The sequence below is a fragment of the Lolium perenne genome, chromosome 4 (assembly GCF_019359855.2).
Source record: "Lolium perenne isolate Kyuss_39 chromosome 4, Kyuss_2.0, whole genome shotgun sequence".
Taxonomy (NCBI): domain Eukaryota; kingdom Viridiplantae; phylum Streptophyta; class Magnoliopsida; order Poales; family Poaceae; genus Lolium; species Lolium perenne.
The window spans coordinates 224852563-224865607 of NC_067247.2; the positions used below are offsets into that span (position 1 = coordinate 224852563).

A 13045-nucleotide genomic window follows, 5' to 3' on the forward strand; every position below is an offset into this window, starting at 1 on the left:
AGTGCAGCGCAACACCAGGGATTCCGGCGCCAACGTGGAACCTGCACAACACAACCAAGATACTTTGTCCCAACGTAACAGTGAGGTTGTCAATCTCACCAGCTTGCTGTAACAAAGGATTAGATGTATAGTGTGGATGATGATTGTTTGTAGAAAACAGTAGAACGAGTATTGCAGTAGATTGTATTAGATGTAAAAGAATGGACCGGGGTCCACAGTTCACTAGAGGTGTCTCTCCCATAAGAATAAGCATGTTGGGTGAACAAATTACAGTTGGGCAATTGACAAATAAAGAGGGCATGACCATGCACATACATGTTATGATGAGTATTGTGAGATTTAATTGGGCATTACGACAAAGTACATAGACCGCTATCCAGCATGCATCTATGCCTAAAAATTCCACCTACAAGTTATCATCCGAACCCCCTCCAGTATTAAGTTGCAAACAACAGACAATTGCATTAAGTATGGTGCGTAATGTAATCAACAAATATATCCTTAGACATAGCATTGATGTTTTATCCCTAGTGGCAACAGCACATCCACAACCTTAGAGGTTTCTGTCACTCCCCCAGATTTAATGGAGACATGAACCCACTATCGAGCATAAATACTCCCTCTTGGAGTTACAGGCAAAAACTTGGCCAGAGCCTCTACTAGTAACGGAGAGCATGCAAGATCATAAACAACACATAGATAATAGATTGATAATCAACATAGCATAGTATTCCATATTCATCAGAACCCAACAAACACAACATGTAGCATTACAGATAGATGATCTTGATCATGTTAGGCAGCTCACAAGATCCAACAATGATAGCACAATTAGGAGAAGACGACCATCTAGCTACTGCTATGGACCCATAGTCCAGGGGTGAACTACTCACACATCACTCCGGAGGCGACCATGGCGCTGAAGAGTCCTCCGGGAGATGATTCCCCTCTCCGGAAGGGTGCCGGAGGCGATCTCCTGAATCCGCCGAGATGGGATTGGCGGCGGCGGCGTCTCTGGAATGTTTTCCGTATCGTGGCTCTCTGTACTGGAGTTATTATCGACGAATGCTTAAGTAGGCGGAAGAGGTAGGTCAGGGGGCGCCACGAGGGGCCCACACCACAGGCCGGCATGGCCAGGGCCAGGGCCGCGCCGCCCTGGTGTGTGGCTGCCTCGTCGCCCCACTTCGTTTCCTCTCCGGACTTCTGGAAGCTTCGTGGAAAAATAAGATCCTGGGCATTGATTTCGTCCAATTCCGAGAATATTTCCTTACTAGGATTTCTGAAACCAAAAACAGCAGAAAACAACAACTGGCTCTTCGGCATCTTGTTAATAGGTTAGTGCCGGAAAATGCATAAATATGACATAAAGTATGCATAAAACATGTAGGTATCATCAATAAAGTAGCATGGAACATAAGAAATTATCGATACGTTGAAGACGTATCATTGGTTCACTTGTGGGACTCCTTGGCCATGGTGTAGCGTCGACGATAGGCGGGGCTACATCAAACAACCACTTAACTTTGCCGGTAAATATGCAATTCCAACCTAAACTGTTTGTCCGGGGTTTCGACTCCGCTTAAATTGGATAAGTGCATTGCATCATCGCTGCCATGTCATGCATATCATCATGATCATGCTGGATCTTCTTTATCCGTAGTAGTAAGACTTGCATGCGTTGTGTGTTCCAGCATTTGTTTCTTCCCGGATAGGATCACGAAGTGGTGTGGTGAGATACGACAAGTCCTCCGGATGTTCCTCAGCAAGCTTTAACAGGCAAGCATTTTCCCCTATACTTGTGCCCCTGCAGAAGTCGCTCACCTACTTTATTTTGCCTTCTCCCTCATGCTATCCTTAAGTTGCGTTCTTGTCACGTGTCCCTTCCACTTGTTACCTCAAGCAGCCCATATTGCCACCACCAACCACCAACCTCCTACAGCTGGTTTTTGGTTATCGGGTCTGCCTTGCGAGTCGTAGTGCATGCTAGTGCTGTTTATATCTCGTTACCGTTACTGCTATCTTACCGGGTTATCTGTTGGGGAACATTGTTAGAATTTTGGCCCAAAATAGCCCAATCCAATTTTTCCATTCCAATAATTCCTGAAAATCGTAGAGGCCCATGTAGCCCATTCATGCATGGCAAGAGGTGGGACAAATGTTTAGTCCCACATTGCTAGTTGAGAGAGAGCTGGAGTGGTTTATAAGGAGAGCTGTTCTAGCACTTGTATGTGAGTGAGAACAAGAGAGAATCCTCGCGCACTCCTCCTCCTCCTCGCTCGCTCGTTCGTTCGTCACGACACGCCGCGGGTTGCGGGAATGCCTCGAGCCGAGAGCTTCTCTATCTTTTTGCCGCGCGTGAATGGGAAATAATCTGAACGGTTGCACAAAGCTGAAACGAATTTTTGCTAGTGGGTTTTTATTAGGGCCGTTCGGCTCGGCTGCTGTCTCTTCGGTTCGCCTCCCACTGACTGTTCGTTTCATCTCCCGTCGCCGTCTGTTCCCCTGCCTGCCCGTGCCTATAAAACGGAGGTCGCTCCTCACCTCACGTACAGGTTCTTGCAAACGATTTCCATAGCACTGCGCTGCTACAGGTTCTTCTCCATCCCGTCTTGCGGCGTGCACCGCGATCCGGGACAGTAGGCCTCCGAAACCCCGCTTCTTCGAGTCCTGTACGGGAGAAGGGCGATAAGGTTTTTGGGGAGCGCTATCAGCGCGACTACTGACTTCATCACGGACTTCGACGACCACTTCCCCGACGAGGACTTCTTCCCCGACATCAGCAGTCTCTACCTCGACGGCATGGCTGAAAACGACAACGTCAATGCCAACGCGGGCGCATGGCTGTATGGTGTTTTCTTTCATCTTGTTCAGATCACCACCATGCTCTCTATTTGTGTCGCACCTATAATATACGGATCAATCTCTCCGAATGTGTTTCCATTATCTTTCTTCTCCTACTTACATTGTTTATTTTCCATTAATCTAGTCATGTTTTTCTTGCGGTCTATTTTGTCTAAATTACTTGGTAAATTGCTATTTTTCTCAACAATCCAAAAACCTTATTATAGGCAATTTACCCCAAGTGGCTTTGTCGCATCTGTGAAGCCGCTCCTTTTTGAGGGTACTCACTACAAGAGATGGCGCGCGAGAGCAGTTCTCTGGTTTGAAAACATGAACTGCAATGACGCCACTCTTGGCAAGCCTGAGGGAGAGCTTACTCCTTCTCAGGAGCAAGTTTTTCAGAAAACTGACAGGCTGTTCAGGGCTGCTCTGTTATCTGTACTTGGAGAGAACATTATTGAACCCTATATGTTCTTTACTAATGGCAAGGACATGTGGGCTGCTCTCGAGGCCAAGTTTGGGGTCTCGGATGCAGGTAGTGAACTGTACATCATGGAGCAATTTTGTGACTTCAAGATGACTGGTGATCGCTCAGTTGTTGAGCAGGCTCATGAGATACAGGCACTAGCCAAGGAGCTTGAGTACTTCTCCTGTGTGTTACCGGACAAGTTTGTTGCCGGAAGCATTATTGCCAAGCTGCCTCCTTCATGGAGGAATTTTGCTACTTCCCTAAAACACAAGAGACAAGAGTTCACTGCTTCGGATCTCATTGGGACTCTTGATGTGGAAGAAAAGGCGAGGGCAAAAGACACACTTGCTCGTGGTGCTGAGGGTGGTTCAAGTGCCAACTTGGTACAGAAAAAGAACTTCCAGTCCCACAAGTTCAAGAACAAGGGCAAGTTTGTGGCAAGAGCAAGTTCGACTGGAAGAACAAGCCCTCACAGTCCACTACTTTCAAGAAGAAGACTGATAAGAAGAAAGGTTCTTGTCATGTGTGCGGTGATCCTGAGCATTGGGCTCCTAGCTGTCCCAACCGTTATGACAGGCGCCAGCATGGGAAGGGCGGCAAGACCGCCAATGTTGTCATGGGCGATGTTGATATGAAGGATGTTGGGTATGGTATATTACCTACTGTTCTTTCATTATGTCATTCTCCTGATTGGTGGATTGACACGGGCGCTAATGTACATGTTTGTTCTGACATTTCCATGTTTTCTTCATATCAGATCAGAGGGACTCAGTCCGTGCTGATGGGAAACGGCTCGCATGCTTCTGTTCATGGTGTTGGTACGGTCGATCTGAAGTTCACTTCGGGAAAGACCGTGCGATTGAAGAATGTGCATCATGTTCCCTCAATAAATAAGAATCTTGTTAGCGGATCCCTTCTATGCCGTGATGGCTGCAAGATTGTTTTCGAGTCCAATAAGTTTGTACTTTCTAAGTTTGGTACTTTTATTGGTAAAGGATATGAGTGCGGAGGTTTATTCCGCCTGTCACTGTCAGATGTTTTTAATAAAGTTGTGAATCATGTTTCGTCTGATCTTATATCAAATGTCTGGCATTCACGTCTTTGTCATGTTAATTTTGGTTGCATGACGTGATTATCAAAATTAGATTTAATACCAAAATTCACTTATGCCAAAGGATCAAAATGACTAGCATGCGTGCAAGCAAAACAACCTCGCAAGTCGCATACGACTGCAGAGGTGAGAAATTTGGCACCACTAGAGCTCATACACTCTGATCTTTGTGAGATGAATGGTGTATTGACAAAAGGTGGAAAGAAATACTTCATGACATTGATCGATGACTCTACGAGATACTGTCATTTGTATCTTCTGAAGACAAAAGATGAGGCTTTGAGCTTCTTCAAAATTTATAAAGCTGAAGCGGAAAACCAACTTGATCGAAAGATTAAGAGGCTAAGGTCTGATCGAGGTGGAGAGTATTTTTCCAATGAGTTTGATTCCTTTTGTGCGGAACATGGTATAATTCATGAGAGGACGCCTCCCTACTCACCCCAGTCAAATGGAGTAGCCGAAAGAAAGAACCAAACTCTAACAGATCTGGTTAATGCCATGTTAAACACATCGGGTCTCTCTAAGGAATGGTGGGGGGAGGCACTGTTGACCGCGTGTCATGTCCTAAACCGAGTTCCCACAAAGAACAAAGAAATTACTCCATTCGAGGAATGGGAAAAGAAAAGGTTAAAACTCTCTTACCTACGAACTTGGGGTTGTTTAGCGAAAGTGAATGTGCCGATTCCCAAGAAGCGCAAGCTTGGACCAAAAACTGTAGATTGTGTCTTTCTGGGATATGCTTTTTGTAGCATTGGCTATAGATTTTTAATAGTAAAATCTGAGGTATCCGACATGCACGTTGGCACAATCATGGAGTCGAATGACGCGACTTTCTTTGAGGATATTTTTCCTATGAAAAATGTTTCTAGCTCATCAAATGAGGAGATACCTAACTTATCTAGTCAGGAATCTGTTACAATTCCTGAACCTACTATTCCCTTAGAACACCTTCAAGATCCCGAGAAAGATGATAACGAAATTCCTAAAAGGAGCAAGAGACAAAGGACTGCAAAGTCTTTTGGTGATGATTTCATCGTGTATCTCGTAGATGATACTCACACTTCTATTTCAGAAGCCTATGCATCTCCTGATGCTGACTAATGGAAGGAAGCTGTCCGAAGTGAAATGGATTCCATTTTAGCCAATGGAACTTGGGAGATCACTGATCATCCTTATGGTTGCAAACCTGTAGGATGCAAATGGGTGTTTAAGAAGAAACTAAGGCCGGATGGTACTATTGAAAAGTACAAGGCCAGACTTGTGGCCAAGGGTTATACCCAAAAGGAAGGAGAAGACTTCTTTGACACTTACTCACATGTGGCTAGGTTGATCACTATTCGAGTACTACTTTCTCTGGCCGCCTCACATGGTCTTCTCGTTCATCAAATGGACGTCAAGACAGCTTTCCTAAATGGAGAGTTGGACGAGGAAATTTATATGGATCAACCAGATGGTTTTGTAGTAAATGATCAAGAAGGAAAGGTGTGCAAGTTGTTGAAGTCTTTATATGGTCTTAAACAAGCACCAAAGCAATGGCACGAGAAATTTGATAAAACCTTAACCAGTGCAGGCTTTGTTGTAAATCAAGCGGACAAATGTGTGTACTATCGCCATGGTGGGGGCGAGGGAGTCATTCTGTGCTTATATGTTGATGACATATTGATTTTTTGGGACCAACCTTAATGTGATTAAGGAGGTCAAGGACTTTCTATCTCAGTCTTTTGAGATAAAGGATTTAGGAGTGGCTGATGTTATCTTGAACATCAAGCTGATGAGAGATGATGATGGTGGGATCACTTTGCTTCAATCTCACTATGTTGAAAAGGTCTTGAGTCGTTTTTGGTATAGCAATTGCAAGACTTCTCCAACACCATACGATCCTAGTGTGATACTTCGAAAGAATCGAGGCACTGCTAGAAATCAACTTACATAATCTCAAATAATTGGCTCGCTTATGTATTTAACTAGCGCTACGAGGCCTGACATTGCTTTTGCTGTAAGCAAACTCAGTCGATTTGTCTCAAATCCTGGAGATGATCATTGGTAAGCTCTTGAGAGATTTATGCGCTATTTAAAAGGCACTATGAGCTATGGCATCCACTATACCGGGTATCCAAGGGTACTAGAGGGTTATAGTGATTCAAATTGGATTTCTGATGCTGATGAGATAAAGGCCACGAGTGGATATATATTTACACTTGGAGGTGGCGCTGTTTCTTGGAAGTCTTGCAAGCAGACCATTTTAACGAGGTCAACTATGGAAGCAGAACTCACAGCATTAGACACGGCCACTGTTGAAGCAGAGTGGCTCCGTGAACTCTTGATGGACTTACCTGTGGTTGAAAAATCTATACCCGCAATTCTAATGAACTGTGACAATCAAACAATGATTGTTAAGGTGAACAGTTCTAAGGATAATATGAAGTGCTCAAGACATGTGAAGAGGAGATTGAAATCTGTCAGAAAAATGAGAAACTCCGGAGTTATTGCATTGGACTACATCCAAACATCTAAGAATCTGGCAGATCCCTTCACAAAGGGTCTATCATGCAATGTGATAGATAATGCATCAAAGGAGATGGGTATGAGACCCACAATATGAGTTTTCCACAGTGGTAAACCACTCTATGTGATCGGAGATCCCGTGAATTAGAATTGGGAGACAAGCTGTTGGTTGACTGAGAGGAAAGTATCCATATTTTAATAAACACCACTCCGTGAAGATGCAATACTTTCCTATTCTGCATGGCAGTTGATATTTATCTTAATGTGTTCTAAGTGGCTTATCTTAAGCAGAGATGTTGTCCTGCAGAACATCTTTTGAAGAGCACACCTATATGAGTTTGACTGTTAACCGTCGCAGTCTATGAGAGTTGGGTGCTCTCTAACAAACTCATGAAAGGCCATGGAGTATGACGCATAAGCTCCACCCGCGGGGAAGTCCCACGGCAGCCTAGTATTGGTCAAGGCTTTGTGTGAAGCTAGGATGCAGCAAACTTGCAGTTCAAGGCATAGTCCACTATACAAGTTGCCGCCCAGTGTAGCATAGAGTTCTAGGCGGAAGTTCAACTTAACAGTCTCCACTGCAGTACCAGTATATAAACAGTGTTTTGGAACCAAAGGCGAAATTACATGTGCCTCTGGGATCTGGTGGGGGATTGTTAGAATTTTGGCACAAAATAGCCCAGTCCATTTTTTCCATTCCAATAATTCCTGAAAATCCTAGAGGCCCATGTAGCCCATTCATGCATGGCAAGAGGTGGGACAAATGTTTAGTCCCACATTGCTAGTTGAGAGAGAGCTGGAGTGGTTTATAAGGAGAGCTGTTCTAGCACTTGTATGTGAGTGAGAACAAGAGGGAATCCTCGCGCACTCCTCCTCCTCCTCCTCCTCGCTCGCTTGTTCGTTCGTCACGACACGCCGCGGGTTGCGGGAATGCCTCGAGCCGAGAGCTTCTCTATCTTTTGCCGCGGGTGAATGGGAAATAATCTGAACGGTTGCACAAAGCTGAAACGAATTTTTGCTAGTGGGTTTTTATTAGGGCCGTTCGGCTCCGGCTGCTGTCTCTTCGGTTTGCCTCCCACTGACTGTTCGTTTCATCTCCCGTCGCCGTCTGTTCGCCTGCCTGCCCGTGCCTATAAAAGGGAGGGCGCTCCTCACCTCACGTACAGGTTCTTGCAAACGCTTTCCCTAGCACTGCGCTGCTACAGGTTCTTCTCCATCCCGTCTGGCGGCGTGCACCGCGATCCGGGACAGTAGGCCTCCGAAACCCCGCTTCTTCGAGTCCTGTACGGGAGAAGGGCGATAAGGTTTTTGGGGAGCGCTATCAGCGCGACTACTGACTTCATCACGGACTTCGACGACCACTTCCCTGATGAGGACTTCTTCCCCGACATCAGCAGTCTCTACCTCGACGACATGGCTAAAAATGACAACGTCAATGCCAACGCGGGCGCACAGCTGTATGGTGTTTTCTTTCATCTTGTTCAGATCACCACCATGCTCTCTATTTGTGTCGCACCTATAATATATGGATCAATCTCTCCGAATGTGTTTCCATTATCTTTCTTCTCCTACTTACATTGTTTATTTTCCATTAATCTAGTCGTGCTTTGCTTGCGGTCTATTTTGTCTAAATTACTTGGTAAATTGCTATTTTTCTCCACAAACATGACACATGGTTCATGGTTATATCTGTCGAGGATATCATGGTTACTTGTTAATAGTTGTTAGCGGAGACATCGGTGGGTCAGTTGCTCGTTTTATGACGGCTCACTTGTGTTTCCATGAAATCTAGGATCCAGAATTCTTTTTATCTGTTCCGAGACTGAGCGCTCTAACCACACGTGGGTATGTTTCTGGGTCTCCCCTCGACCACTGCCGGAATCTACAACTTTGTCCAGTGGCCACAACTAGTTTGCAATGTTTTACCATTTGTTGTTGCGTGCATGCCAGCATGTTACTTATTTACTTTGGGAAGCCCCTGGGTGCCTTGTATCCCTTGTTTCTGGTATGCACGTATAGGTCGTGGAGCCTCTGCGAAGTGATTTATCGCCCCAGTGTGTGTTTAAACCACCTAGCACGTTGACACACATAGCTAAGTCCGCTTCGGAGATACGGCCGGACTTCGATACGGGTTTAACTTGGTTAGGTGGCTTCCTGGACATTGTTGTCGTGAAGGAGAGTGTGAGTCGTGATATCCACCTGTCGCAAGTGGTTTGATCGTGCGTGTGGGCACATTTGGGCACCCCTTCAGGGTTACAATCTTATCGATAAGCCGTGTCCGCGGTTATGGACGACTTGGAGCTGTATGACTCGACCATAGACAACTTGCACCTGTTGATTCATTAATAATAATTTGTGTAGTAAGTTAGTATAACTTCAATAATAAATGGTTAAAACTTGACAATCATGTGAGTGCCTTTGTAAGTACTTCTTGGCGAAGGGGGAACGCATCGACTGTGTTATGTTTGCAGAGTATAGAACTGTTAGTTGTGCGCTCTCTCATCTTCTCTGGTTAGACGACTGTTGTAGAGTGTCTCTATAGGTTTTTAGTGCTTGCGCGCTGCCGCTTAACCCCACCATATTGCCTATGACGTTCCTCTTGCGTCCTCTAAGTCCCCTGTGTGCCTCAAGTACAAAGGATGACTGGTTGACGAATGCTTATATGTCTTGAAGTCTTGTTAAGTACGAATCCGTACTTATTGCTGCTTCTACGGGATATAACCGGGCAGGTATGAAGATATGTTCGATGAAGACGACGCTAGCAAGGTTACTCTTCCGGCTTGGCCTTGGCAGGGTTATGGACGCCACTGGTTATCTTCAGGACTCTTAGTCCAAATTTGTATCTTGTCCGTACTCGGATATATTTGATCTTCTGTATGATTTGGATCTTTGTATGTATCTATTTGTATCTTGACTCGTTGGAGTCGTTGCTGTAATATATCTGTTTCTTGTGGGCTCTATTGTAATCATGTTGTAATGTTACCTCTCGTGATTGATTCCACCCGCATCGCGTGCATGCTTTGGCGTGTACGAGGCGCTTGGTGGTGCGTCTCCTAAAATCGATATCGTGCGGATTTCGGCGGGTTCGCTGGGATCCTCATGGTACCGGTTTTGGGGCGTCACACCCACTAAGCATGCGGGACCCACTTTCCAGTTACCGGGCCGGCCTATTTACCATGTAGGGTCCACCATAAAGAAAATGGGTCGGCCCAAGAAGGTAGTGGGCCAGCCCAATTACCATGTGGGTCCCGCTTTCCTGTTATCGGGCCGGCCCATTTACTAAGTGGGGTCAACCATAGATCTAGTGGACTGGCCCAACAAGCTAGTGGGCCGACCCAAAAAACACAGGTAGGTCCCACTTTTCCAGTTAAAGGGCCGGCCCAGTTAGTATGTGGGGTCCACCATATAGCAAGTGGGCTGGCCCAACAAGATAGTGGGTCTGCCCAATAAATAGGTGGGTCCCACTTTCATGTAACCGGGCTGGCCCTTTTTAGTAAGTGGGGTCCACCGTAAAGCAAGTGGGCTAGCCCAACAGGTTAACGGGTCGGCCCAATAAGCATGTGGGGCCCAATTTTCAGCTGAAGGGCTGGCCCAGTTAGTACGTGGGGTCCACCACAAAAAGCAATTGGGCTGGCCCAACATGTTAGTGGGCCGGCCCAATAAGCTTGTGGGGGCCACTATCATGCTAACGGGCCGGCCCAGTTAGTATGTGGGGTCCACCGTAAAGCAGGTGGGCTGGCCCAACAAGTTAGCGGCCCGGCCCAATAAGCTTGTGGGGCCCACTTTCCTGCTAACGGGCCGGCCCAGTTACCAAATGGGCTGGCCCAATAAGCATGTGGGCCCACTTTTCTGTTACAGGGCCGGCCCAGCTTGTGTGCGGGGTCCACCTTAAAGAAAGTGGGCTGGCCCAATAAGTCAGTGGGCCAGCCCGTTTAGTTGCTGTTTATATGATAGCAGGATAGGCGCTTTAGGATTTTGCGGGCCGGCACATATGTGATTTCGCTTAATTGGGCCGTTTAAGGGATGGGAATTTGTGATTTAGATTGCGCAGAACATGGAAAGATACTGAGAATATTTACGCAGCACATGATTTCTGTCGGATAGCCTCACTTACCACAAGCACCATAGAAAAAATGCGCGAAAGAACTATAAAAACTATCTAAATATTACATCAGCTGCAAGGCTTTGAAAAAATATTACAGAACCCAGGGAAATTGAATGGTAATTAAACCTAGAAATACAATGAAGCGATTCGACAATCTTTTAAGTTGTCCATGCACCACCTATATCTGAAACAAAGACATTACAAGTTAAGACAACAACAATGGAAAGGCAAAGACACTACAATATTGTTTGCCAAAGAATTTGGAACTCATCATTTCGTCGTTATAACAAGATCATTGTAATGCGCACAATAAGCAAACAAAGAGTGCATGCCGCATACCAACAGCCAATATAACAGAGCACGTTAGAATGAAACAGCAGACTTACTACTATCGAGTCCCATGCAAACCAACATGTTCAGGGAGTACAAAATTGGCATGAACAACATAGTAGCATGCTATAAATTTTGTAACAACGACTGAGCAAGATGAAGTTATCATGGCTACATCTACAGAGCAGGGAATGTAAACCAAAAATAGAAGTTACAATGGCAAAAGCTAAAGAGGAGGGAATGTGAACCAACATGTGCCAAGTGCAATTACTTCAAATTGGCCGTGAACTAAATAATACTCCTGAACTTATAGTGAAGGGGATGCAAATCAAGATGTTTCGGGATATAAACTTGTAATGAGCAATACATAGAGGATAGTTAATGCTGAAGCTTAGGATGGACCCGATACAGAATATAGTGGGATCACCTGTGAACTTGTATAAGAGGGAATGCAAACCAATATGTTCAGCATTCCATATGTGAGCGTCATGCCAAGTCAGAGAAAGAAGTCAATAATGCAGCTTTTGAAGAACAAGATGGCACACAAAATTATTATCTAGTAGTATGACAAGTTTATTTGTACTACAGGCTAGATAGCAGAGTGATAGCATGCCAAACTAAGTCCTTACTTTGTTAGCTTACAATGAACTAGATACAAAACAATGGCATCACCTGTAGTACAGGGAATGCAAGCTAACATGTTCATGGAGTAAAAAATTGGCACAAACAACATAGTAGCAGACCATAATTTTTGTAACAACAACTGAGCAAGATAAAGTTATGATGGCTAGATCTACATAGCAGGGAATGTAAACCAAATATAGAAGTTATGATGCCAAAAACTATAGAGCAGGCAATGTGAACCAACATGTGCAATTACTTAAAATTGGCCATGAACTAAATAATAGCAGGATGTTACTATAATAGCTAGGAATAAAACATATAGGAGTTATCATGGCATCACTCATAAACTTGTAGATAAGGGAAACAAATCAATTTGTTTCGGGATATAAAGTTGTAATGAGCAACACATAGAGGATAGTTAATGCTACGACTTAGGATGGACCAGAAACGGAATATAGTGGGATCACCTATGAACTTGTAGAAGAGGGAATGCACACCAATATGTTCACCATTCTATATGTGAGCGCCATGCCAATTAAGAGAAACAAGTTAATATTGCAGCTTTTGAAGAATCAGATGGCAGACAAAATTATGATGGAAGTAGCTGCTGTGACGAGTTCAAATAAATTTGTACTACAGGATGGCAGAGCGATAGCATGCAGGAACTAATAGCAGGCAATTACTTTGTTAGCTTACGACGAAGTAGATAGAAATAACAATGGCATCACCTGTAGTACAGGGAATGCAAACCAACATGTTCAGGGAGAACAAGATTGGCATGAACAAAATAGTAGCAGCCTATAATTTTTGTAACAACGACTGAGCAAGATAGAAGTTATGATGGCTACATCTACAGAGCAGGGAATCCAAACCAAAATGTTCAATCACTTAAAGTTAGCAATGAACTAGAAAATAGCAAGGTGTTACGGTCATAGCTAGGAATGAACTAAAAGAGCTTCAGACAAACACGCATCTGAACCCAGAACATGGCTCTTAAACAAGGGACTTACATTAGGAGAATCACTCTATGGGAGTCACAGCAGATCTTCCTGGGGTTGAT

At 44.7% G+C, this 13045-nt stretch overlaps 1 long non-coding RNA gene across 1 annotated transcript; it reads left to right on the forward strand.

Annotated features, from left to right (window-relative positions):
• Nucleotides 1-1604: 1604 nt before the first annotated feature.
• LOC139838888 (uncharacterized) lies at nt 1605-9886 on the forward strand. The gene is made up of 2 exons (XR_011756716.1): nt 1605-1776; nt 9656-9886. It is a non-coding gene; the product is annotated as an uncharacterized lncRNA (long non-coding RNA).
• The last annotated feature ends 3159 nt before the right edge of the window (nt 9887-13045 follow it).